Below are 10,109 nucleotides of genomic sequence, written 5' to 3' on the forward strand. Positions count from 1 at the left end.
ATGTTTTTCTTTCGAATCTGGTGCAAATTGCAGATGGCCAGGCACAGAATCCATACCCTGGGCCAAGCCAGTGGTCGGGCTTAAAAACAGGGCAATTGTCTTCGAAAACTTAAATATTGTTTCTCTAGGATTTGTGGCTGTGTAGCCTCGAGATATTCCCTAGGGAATGCTGAGAGTGCCAGGGTGAGGTGAAATGACCCTGCTGAGGCCAGGCTGGAAGGTTTCAGAGAAAGGCTCCAGGACGTCTGAGCTGAGGTCCCTGAGGAGACTCGTGGAGGTGGCACTTCCAAAAAAAAGGTGTTGGTTGAGGAGGAGTGAGCGCTTCCCATCCCACCTTTCCTGCACTCTCTCCTTGTTCCCTGGCTGCTCGATTTCGGGTTTTTTTAAACCCTGCAATTTCTTAGTTTGTCCTTCTCTGTGCACTCCTGCACTGAGGGGGACAGGGAGGCTTCAGAGATCCACAGGCAGTGGCAAAAATGCTGCTTCATCTCAGAATCCCAGGATCCCTGAGGCTGGAAGAGCCCTCCCAGCCCAGCCAGTCCCAGCTGTGCCCGATGCCCACCTTGTCCCCAGCCCAGAGCACTGAGTGCCACCTCCAGCCCTTCCTGGGACACCTCCAGGGATGGGCACTCCACACCTCCCTGGGCAGCTCTTGCCAAGGCCTGAGCTCCCTTTCCATGGGGAAATTCCTGCTGCTGTCCACCCTGAGCCTCCCCTGGCCCAGCCTGAGGCCGTTCCCTCTCCTCCTGTCCCTGTTCCCTGGCAGCAGAGCCCGACCCCCCCGGCTGCCCCCTCCTGTCAGGGACTTGTGCAGAGCCACAAGGTCCCCCCTGAGCCTCCTTTGCTCCAGCCTGAGCCCCTTTCCCAGCTCCCTCAGCCGCTCCTGGGGCTCCAGCCCCTTCCCAGCTCCCTTCCCTGCCCTGGACACGCTCCAGCCCCTTCCCTGCTGCTCTGCTCCCAGCTACAGAGTTCCAGCTGTGCTGGTGATGAGGAAAAGTGGAGAAAATCCTGGGAGCCATGAACACACTTTATTTACCTTGTGTCAATCTCAACTGCCCTGGAGCCAAAATTTACAATTTCCCCGCTCCTTTCCCACCATTTTTTTTACACTTCCACAGCTGGGCCAGTAATAATTTAAAATAATCCCATTTCCAAGACACAGCAGTGGCTGTGGAAGTTCATTGCTGCATTTGGGATCGTCTCAATTTACCCCAACGTGATTTAAAATTCTTTTTGTGCTCTATAAATGGGTTCCTGTTAAATCACCCATAATATTCCTTTAACCCCATGTCAGTGTTTGGCTTCCAGTGCCTATATTTAAATATGATTAGAGAAACTCTGCCTCCTGATGAAGCAATTCCATATAAAGTGAACTTATTGTAATTTAATTTCTCTTTTGAACTGGAGGCAGAGTCTGAATCCACATTTATCTTGTGGAACTGAGGGGGTGGGAATGAGATTTGATTATGGGAATAAATATAAGATCATATGACTGAAAAATTAATAGCTTCCCTTATCTGACTTTAATCTGTTTAAATAACTTTAGGAAAGGCTCAAGGCCTGGAATATTTGACTATTCCATAGTAAAGCAACCACCCAGCTTAGCAGAGTTCCCCCTGGAAAATCCTTGATTGACTTTCTCCATGAAAATGGAATATTTAGGGTTTCAAACAATACCTTGATGCAGCATTTCTGGACATCTTTTGACCAGCTGAGAATTTATTGGGATTTTTTTCCTGTGGAAAAAAAATTTTGTGGATATTTCCGTGGAATGTTTGTAGTTAGCTGAGGTCAGGCTCCAGGGTTAACTCGTGTTTGATATCCTGGATAAATCCACACTGGGAACTGGACAATGCCACAGCCAAATCCCAGCAAATGCACCACAACAGGGCAATTCCATTTGGTGGGGGAAAGTTTTTCCAGGGAAGTTTAAAGGATGGAACTCTGCTAAATCCAGTTAAAAATTTAAAGCACTTTTTTTTCCCCAAATGAAATTTTTGCAAAACCTTTGTGTTCCATGGAAAAACCTCTGTTTGAATAAACTCTCCAATATCACCAGTCAAACCATGGAACTGTAGAATTCCACAATGGTTTGGATTGGAAGGAGCTTAAGGATCATCCCATTCCCGCCCCTGCCATGGCAGGGACACCTCCCACTGTCCCAGGCTGCTCCAAGCCCCAGTGTCCAGCCTGGCCTTGGGCACTGCCAGGGATCCAGGGGCAGCCCCAGCTGCTCTGGGCACCCTGTGCCAGGGCCTGCCCACCCTCCCAGGGAACAATTCCTGCCCAATCTCCCATCCAGCCCTGCCCTCTGGCACTGGGAAGCCATTCCCTGGCTCCTGTCACTATTTGCAGGGATAAAAACTCCCTCTCCCACCTTTTTTTAACCCCCTGAAGGCACAGGAAAGCCTCAAGGAGTTCTCCCGGAGCCTCCTGTTCTCCAGAACATGGAAAACCAAATCCACAACCCGAGGACAACTTTGGGAAAGAATCCCCACTCAAGGAGCTGGAAACGTGGATTGGGACTGGCAACTCCTTTTTGGGATGCCCACATTATTCCATCCCTTCCCAGAAGGAGGCAGGGAGCAGGAATTCCACCAGGAGCGGCGAGATGCCAACAACTGCAGCTCCTGGAGCTGTCAGGAGTTTCCTGCTTCAGTTGTGCTGAGCTTTAATTTATGGACGAGGTCCAAGGGGTCTGTGAGAGCTGGGGGAGGAAAACCACCTTTGAAATCTCTCTTTACCTGGAGCTGAATTCCAACAGAATGGATTTATTTTCCTGGAATGGAGCATCCAGTGGTCCATCCATGGGAGGAGTGGAAGGGCACAGGATGGGGTTCACCCCTCCTGCATTCCTGGCACTCCAGGATTTCCCAGTTGGGCTGGAGGCTGTGGCCAAAGTTTATCAGCTCCAGACAAACTGATCCTACCTGGATTTGTCCAAACTGTCTCCCAACGAACTGAAACCTTTGGCCTCCTCAGTATGTCGGGATCAAGGCTTTCACAACTTAATTACACCTGGAATTAAAAAGTTCTTCCTTTGGTCTGTTCTAAAACCTCTGCCTGATACTTTGATTAGAGCTTCTCCTTTCTTGTTTTATTACCAGGAATGATGAGTAATCCTTCCCTGTTCCTTATTCCTCAGGATTTTATGGATCTATATTCCCATTCATCTCTTTTCCAATCTATTAATCCTTCCTACATTTCTCATCAGCTTTATTTCCCTCCCTTCTCTTTTCTTCTGGTTGCACATAATGGGTTTGAACAGAGGCCAAATCCATTTTTGGGGGGGTTTAGTTCTTCTCTAATCATTGCTCCCTGGCTTTTTCCCTTTCCACCACCTCTGAACACTGAGCTGCCTTGTCAGGGAATTACACAGCAAATCCCAGACCAACTTCCTGAACAGCAGCAGCTCAGAATCCCAGAATCCTGCAATGGGTTGGGTTGGAGGAACCTTAAAGCCCATCCAGTGCCACCCCTGCCATGGCAGGGACACCTCCCACTGTCCCAGGCTGCTCCAAGCCCCAATGTCCAGCCTGGCCTTGATCATCCCCTGGGCAGCAGGGAAGGGATTGGGATGGTGCCCCTGTGCCCTGCTCAGGTGAGAGCCCACCTGCAGAGCTGCCCCAGCCCTGGGGCCCAGCACAGGGAGGACGTGGAGCTGCTGGAGAGAGGCCAGAGGAGGCACCAGGATGAGCAGAGGGATGGAGCAGCTCTGCTGGGAGGAAAGGCTGCCAGAGCTGGGATTGTTCAGCCTGGAGAGGAGAAGCTTTGGGGTGAGCTCAGGGTGGCCTTGCAGGGCCTGAAGGAGCTGCAGGAAAGCTGGAGAGAGACAATTGCCAAGGGCTGGAGGGCCAGGACCCAGGGAATGGCTTCCCAGTGCCAGAGGGCAGGGCTGGATGGGAGATTGGGCAGGAATTGTTCCCTGGGAGGGTGGGCAGGCCCTGGCACAGGGTGCCCAGAGCAGCTGGGGCTGCCCCTGGATCCCTGGCAGTGCCCGAGGCCAGGCTGGACATTGGGGCTTGGAGCAGCCTGGGACAGTGGAAGGTGTCCCTGCCATGGCAGGGGTGGGATGGGATGAGTTTTAAGGTCCCTTCCAACCCAAAGCATTCCATGATTCCATGATTCAGTCCCTCAGGCTGTCCCCCTGTACAGAGATCCTTCTCCATGGGAACTTCTGCTCAATCCAAGTGGAAAACCCTGAGACAATCAAGGTCAGGGCTGCAGTTGTTACAAAGCCCCTCTGCCCCTTTTTTTCAGGTGTTTATTAGGACTCAGATCCCTCCTCTTGCCTCTGGAACTGGAGCTGTGACAGTGAAAGGATTTCTGTCCCTACAGCCGCATTCCCAATCACCCAGGCGCTGTCCCTGCGTTTACAGACAATTGATGTGCAATCCCTCTCTCTCTCTCCCTGGCTTTTCCTCAAATGAACAGCCAGAAATTCATTCAAGCCCTACATTCCTGGTATTATCTAGTTGCAAGGAGCTCCATTTTTTTTTTTTTTTTTGGGAATCATGGCAAAGCTTTCCAAGCTTTTGCCATGAAGAAATAGTTCCCCCCTACCTGTTGGCCAAACAGCTGCTGCACTTGGATTCCTGCTCTTTTCCTTTTGCTCCCCATTCTCCTGGAGAATCGCTGGCTGTCGCTGACATTTGTATTGTGCCTGGGTTTATTAATTCATCAAATGCCAAGGATCTGGTTCCTCATTCTGCTGGAGCAGCTGGTTCCCATCAGATGTTGTTACAATTGGCTTGAAAAACCTCCCAGGAGGAGCCCAATAATTCAGACTTGTCAGATCTGCAGTAATTCATGCAAGATGGGGCCTATGTGGAAATCCACATTTCTTAACTGCAAGGATCAAGACACCGATCCTATTGTTGAATCCAAGATGGGACTTCCAGTAGACCCCACTTGTCACTGACAATTCCCAATTCCCACCCCCTTCCTGTTGCACAGCCTGAAATCTTCTGTGGTTGCTCTCAGGCCAGAGTTTCGTGTATTTCCTTTTAAGACAGGAGAAAATCTGTTCAGATTAGAACAGAACAACCCAAACAATTCAGAAAATCACTCCAGTGCTCCTCAAACTCGGATAACTCCAGGAACATTTCCTTTAAATCCTCACATTTGGCATCTGCCGAAGAGGAATGTGTGGTTTGCCTCGATAGGAGAGATCTGGAAATGAACATCCAAACATTTCCTGCTTTGTAATTTGGAATTGTCCGGGCTGCTTTAGCAATAACAGTGTGAGTGCAGTGTTCAGGGAGTTTTTACTTCTACTTCTCTGACTCCACACAGACCTTTTGTGATCTTTTTGACTCAGGAATTCCATCCGATGGCATTTGGAACCCACTGGCGGGCCCTGCACGATGGCAAATGCACAGACCCTGAGGAGAAACTCAACATTTCCTTCACAAAAACTCTGCCTCGATGCTTTTTGTTTCCTCAGCACCTCCTCACCTGCACAAGAATTGTGTATAAACCCCTTTGAGCTCTCGGAGAGAAACAGGATGAGGGGGAACAGCTTCCAACTGGAACAGGGTTAATGGGATATCGGGACGGAATTCTGTGAGGCCCAGGTTGCTCTGAGAGGTTGTGGACTCCCCATCCCTGGGAGTGTCCAAGGCCAGCTTGGAGCAACCTGGGATAGTGGAAGGTGTCCCTGCCCGTGGATGAGCTTTAAGGTCCCTCCCAACGCAAACCAGTTAAAGATTCCATGATCACCCAGAGCATCTGCCCTGCTGGCTACCCCACAAGCAGCTCGTGAAGGAAATTAAAGCTCTTGTCCCACCTCTCTGTGCCTACAGCAGCTCTTCCAACCCACCCTTTCCCCAGCTTTTCTCCAGCTTTTTTCCTGGGCACAGTGTCCTTGAGCTCTGGTGTCTAAGCCTGGGTGTCCTGAGGAGCCCCAGGGTCTCCACACAGCTCCCCAAACTCCAAGAACAAGGAATATCTTTAGCTCCATTCCCAGTGGGCACCTCTGGCTGTGGCCGCAGCGAGATCCCGGCTTTAGCTTCCCTGTGGGAATGAGGGCTGACAAAGAAAACAGAGGCAGCCTGTGGTTGAAGCTGGGATCTGTGCTCTGTTCCTGGAATCGCAGCAGATTTCCTGTGTGGCTTTGGACGAGTCACGTCAGCCAAAGCCCTCGGACCTGGGGCCAAGCCGCTGCTGCTCCGAATCAGGTGCTTGTTTGTTTGTTTGTTTGGCCAAGCATGGATTTAGGAGCCTGGTTTTTGACATCCAGGGGCTTTTGATAAATCTTTGGTCCGTATGTCTCAGGTCCCACAGCTCTGTGGAATTCCTGGAGAGCCCTGGATGCCAGGCCAGTTGTTCATATGTGGATTTAGGTGTGTTTAATTCACAGGATCATCAGGTGGGGACTCATCTCCCTGAGCCAGTCACTTCCACCTATGGATGAAGAAGCTCCAGGAGCACAATTCCATCTCTTCAGGCCTTCCAGAGGCTCAGAATGTTAAGGGTGGAAAGTCTCTAACTCCAGAGAAACAAAAATAATAAATTCTACTCCTGTTTATTCCACAATTGCTGAATATTCCTGTTGCATTCTCAGTGGGGAAACACTCCAGACTTGCTGGGCAGTTGTTCTCGTCCTGAAGATTTTTTTTTCCCTCAAAAAAGAATCCCAGAATTCTCCTGCTAAGTTTTTAATTCCCTCTGCAATTCTGTCAGGATCCAATCACCAGAAAATACCATGGAAGACCTTTTTAAACAGAAAAATGCAAGGTAGGAGCCCACACCCACTCATTATTTTCGCTCCTTGTCTTAAATAACCTGTCCAAACAAACAGATACCTCCTAGGCTGGGACTTTCTACGACAATTTTTAGCCCAGGCTGGATTTTAACAGCCAGCTCATAACAACAATCCCCCCTTATTGGTAGTGGCGTGTGTGCTACCAGGGTAAAAATATTCCCGATGTGCCCTCACTGGATGGGATTTAAATAGAAATATCCTTGTGATTTTGGCTGACAGAGTCCTCGGGCAAAGCTGGCTCTGTGCAGAGGCAGAACTTTTCTTAGCACGGCCAGGGGCCGGCCGGGTTTGTGTCCAACACGGGAGGGGACAGCAGGGACAGGAATGGGAGTCTGAGCTTAGTCCCAGGCTAGGCCTGCGTGGGGGACCCCAACAGGAGACACCAGTGAGGTGTTCCACACCCCAGCAGACAGATGATGGGTTTTTATCCAATAACATGGAATCCCTGAGGCTGGAAAAGCCCTCCCAGCCCAGCTGTGCCCGATGCCCACCTTGTCCCCAGCCCAGAGCACTGAGTGCCACCTCCAGCCCTTCCTGGGACACCTCCAGGGATGGGCACTCCAAACCTCCCTGGGCAGCCCCTGCCAAGGCCTGACCTCCCTTTCCATGGGGAAATTCCTGCTGCTGTCCACCCTGAGCCTGCCCTGGCCCAGCCTGAGGCCGTTCCCTCTCCTCCTGTCCCTGTTCCCTGGCAGCAGAGCCCGACCCCCCCGGCTGCCCCCTCCTGTCAGGGACTTGTGCAGAGCCACAAGGTCCCCCCTGAGCCTCCTTTGCTCCAGGCTGAGCCCCTTTCCCAGCTCCCTCAGCCGCTCCTGGGGCTCCAGCCCCTTCCCAGCTCCCTTCCCTGCCCTGGACACGCTCCAGCCCCTCCAGGGCTCTCCTGCAGGAGCCAGAACTGGGCACAGCCCTCGAGGGGCCTCTCAGTGCCCAGCACAGAGGGACAATCCCTGCCCTGCTCCTGCTGGACTGGTAATTTGGCCCCAGTGTGCAGCAAACCCCTCAGGAGGCCCAAAAGCAAGTGAAGGCTCTAAAAATCCTGGTGGTGAATGAGATTCCCAAGCAAAGTGGATTAAAAATCCAAGGGAATCTTTAAACCAAACATTGGCTTTTGTAGAACAACAAAACCAGGGTAGTGTTTGCACTCAGCCATAAAAGCTGCTGTGGTTGTGTAATCATGTGGAGTTGTGGCCTTAGGAGGAGTTCTAAAGCAGCTGCAGCAAATTAACTTTTCAAAAGTTATTATGGGTTGGGTGGAATCTAGAAAATTCCCCCATGTTATTTTTTTTTTCTTTAATAGAACTGGAAAAGGCACGTTTTGGATGAGGTTTCATCTCAAGCCTCTCCCCCAAGGCAGGCACAAACCTGAAGCCTTCAAGGGGAAATGCAAAACCAGCAGCAAAACCAAACATCCCCCTCCCAACAACGCGTGGACATCTTTGTTCCTCCTTTAAGGACCTGATCCATGTCCCACAGGGTTCAGGGAAAGGAATCCCAGGGTAGGGAGCAGGTAGAGCCTCAACAAGGGAAAAATTTGTGGGGTGATCCCAAATGAGTGAATTCTGGTCAAACAGCAGGGGATCCTCATGCCAGAGAAAGGGGCGGGCAACACCAGAAGGAAATCCATGGAATGGCTGCCACAGCTGGCATGGGGGAAAATTCTGGATTCTGTAGGATGCTGGAGATGGGAAATCACTGACTAAGAGGCAGCACTTGATCTCCTGGGTTCCAGGAATCCCAGAAGGAGCAACACCTCTGCCTTCACCTGTGGAGAAGTTCCAGTCCCTCAGTTAATGGCAGTGGGAATTTTTCCACTGGCTTCACTGGGAACAGCTTCAGGCTCTTCCTGGAAGAAAAGGTAGCCCAACATAAATCAACAAAAATCCCTCAGGTTTTGTTTTCCTTTCAGGCAATGTTTTGGGGGTGCTTTACAGAGGGATTCTGGCCTGAGGGGACAGAGGGGAATGCTGAGAAATAAATTCAGATTTCCCTCTAAAAATCAAGCGCAGAAAGCCACCAGTGCCCTGCCCTTTTTAGAGGATGATCATAGGAAGCTCTCCCAGATTCCCAACATTCTCCAATGTTTTAGCTTCTCTTTCCCTTCAAAATCATTTCCAAGTGCCCCTCCTCAATCCTCTGGTGTTTTTCCCTGGGATCTCCAGCTGCTTGGCTCACCACTCTTCCCTCTATCCCCTTTCACACCTCTAGGTCTCCCTCACCTTCCTCACTTCCCCTCATCCCATCCCACTTTTAATCCAGGTCACTGGATGATCTTGAGGGTCTCTTCCCACCTTGGAGATCCTGTGGTTTTCCCATCTCAGGGGAAGCAGGGAATTGTGTTTGGGGTTCTGTCTGTAGGAATGATGGTTCCCACGAGTCCAATAAGGATGAAATCTTTTCCACGGAGAACCTTCCCAAAGTGAAACCCTTTCCCAACCACTTCATGGAACACAGTGATGATCCCACTGCTCGGATCTGGATTCCCTGTCATGTTCCCTTGCTGTGGGTCCCATCCAAGCCTCATCCGGAATCAGTGGAAGTTTTTGCATCAGCTCCAAGGTACTTGGGATTTCGTTACAGCCTGGGACAGGATAATTTTGTTTTCCCTACATGAGCAGTCTTGTTCCCACTTATCCCTGCATATTTCTGCTGGGTGTTGGATCCTACCAAGGAGAGCTGCTCATTAGCAGGAATTTTCACCCTCCAATACCCCTTCCTTAAAGCCCACTCATTGTTTTTTGAGAGCGTTCAGTTCCTCCCATTGTTTTCCTACCAAACCTTCACTCCTGGATTCATTCCCTGTTCTGGTGGCAGGATTTACCTTTGGAGCAGGCAAGTATTTGGGGCCTGGGAATTCAGCGCTTTGCTGCTGTGAATGAAGGATTTTATGGATGCCACACTTCACTTCTGGCCCTGGAAGGCTCAAACCAGCTGCTCTTCCAGGTGAAATGTTCATTGTCCCTCCAGGAATGCTCTGCATCCACAGGGAACAAACCTACCTCATCCCCATGAAACAGTCATGGGGTTGCAGCAGGAAGCTCCTGCTTCGTGTGTGCTGGATTTTCCCCTCTGGGTTCCAGAGAAAAAGATCAGAAAAAAAGGAAAATTGTTGAGGCTGCAGCAGACCCAGGCTTTAGTCATGAGCTGAGAGCAGGGGATGAGCACCAGCTCCTTGGAATCTTGTCCCTAAATGGGGAAAAATTTAAAAATCATGGGATCTTCACAGCCACATCTCTACCCAGTGTGAATCTGAGCTGCTCCAGTAGAGCCAGTATAGACCACTGAGGCCTGGTTATGGACTTCCTAAGTCCAGGCATGCTCCAGGCCATTTCAGTGAATAACTGTA

At 50.6% G+C, this 10,109-nt stretch overlaps 1 protein-coding gene across 1 annotated transcript in view; it reads right to left on the minus strand.

Annotated features, from left to right (window-relative positions):
* Nucleotides 1-3,674, minus strand: part of SMIM11 (small integral membrane protein 11) — a 37,798-nt gene extending 34,124 nt beyond the window's left edge. The window contains exon 1 of the mRNA XM_069008557.1: nt 3,614-3,674. The gene's annotated coding sequence lies outside the window, so the exon portion shown is untranslated. The remainder of the gene's footprint in view (nt 1-3,613) is intronic.
* Between the last annotated feature and the right edge of the window lie 6,435 nt (nt 3,675-10,109).

Source organism: Aphelocoma coerulescens, chromosome 1, assembly GCF_041296385.1.
Source record: "Aphelocoma coerulescens isolate FSJ_1873_10779 chromosome 1, UR_Acoe_1.0, whole genome shotgun sequence".
Taxonomy (NCBI): domain Eukaryota; kingdom Metazoa; phylum Chordata; class Aves; order Passeriformes; family Corvidae; genus Aphelocoma; species Aphelocoma coerulescens.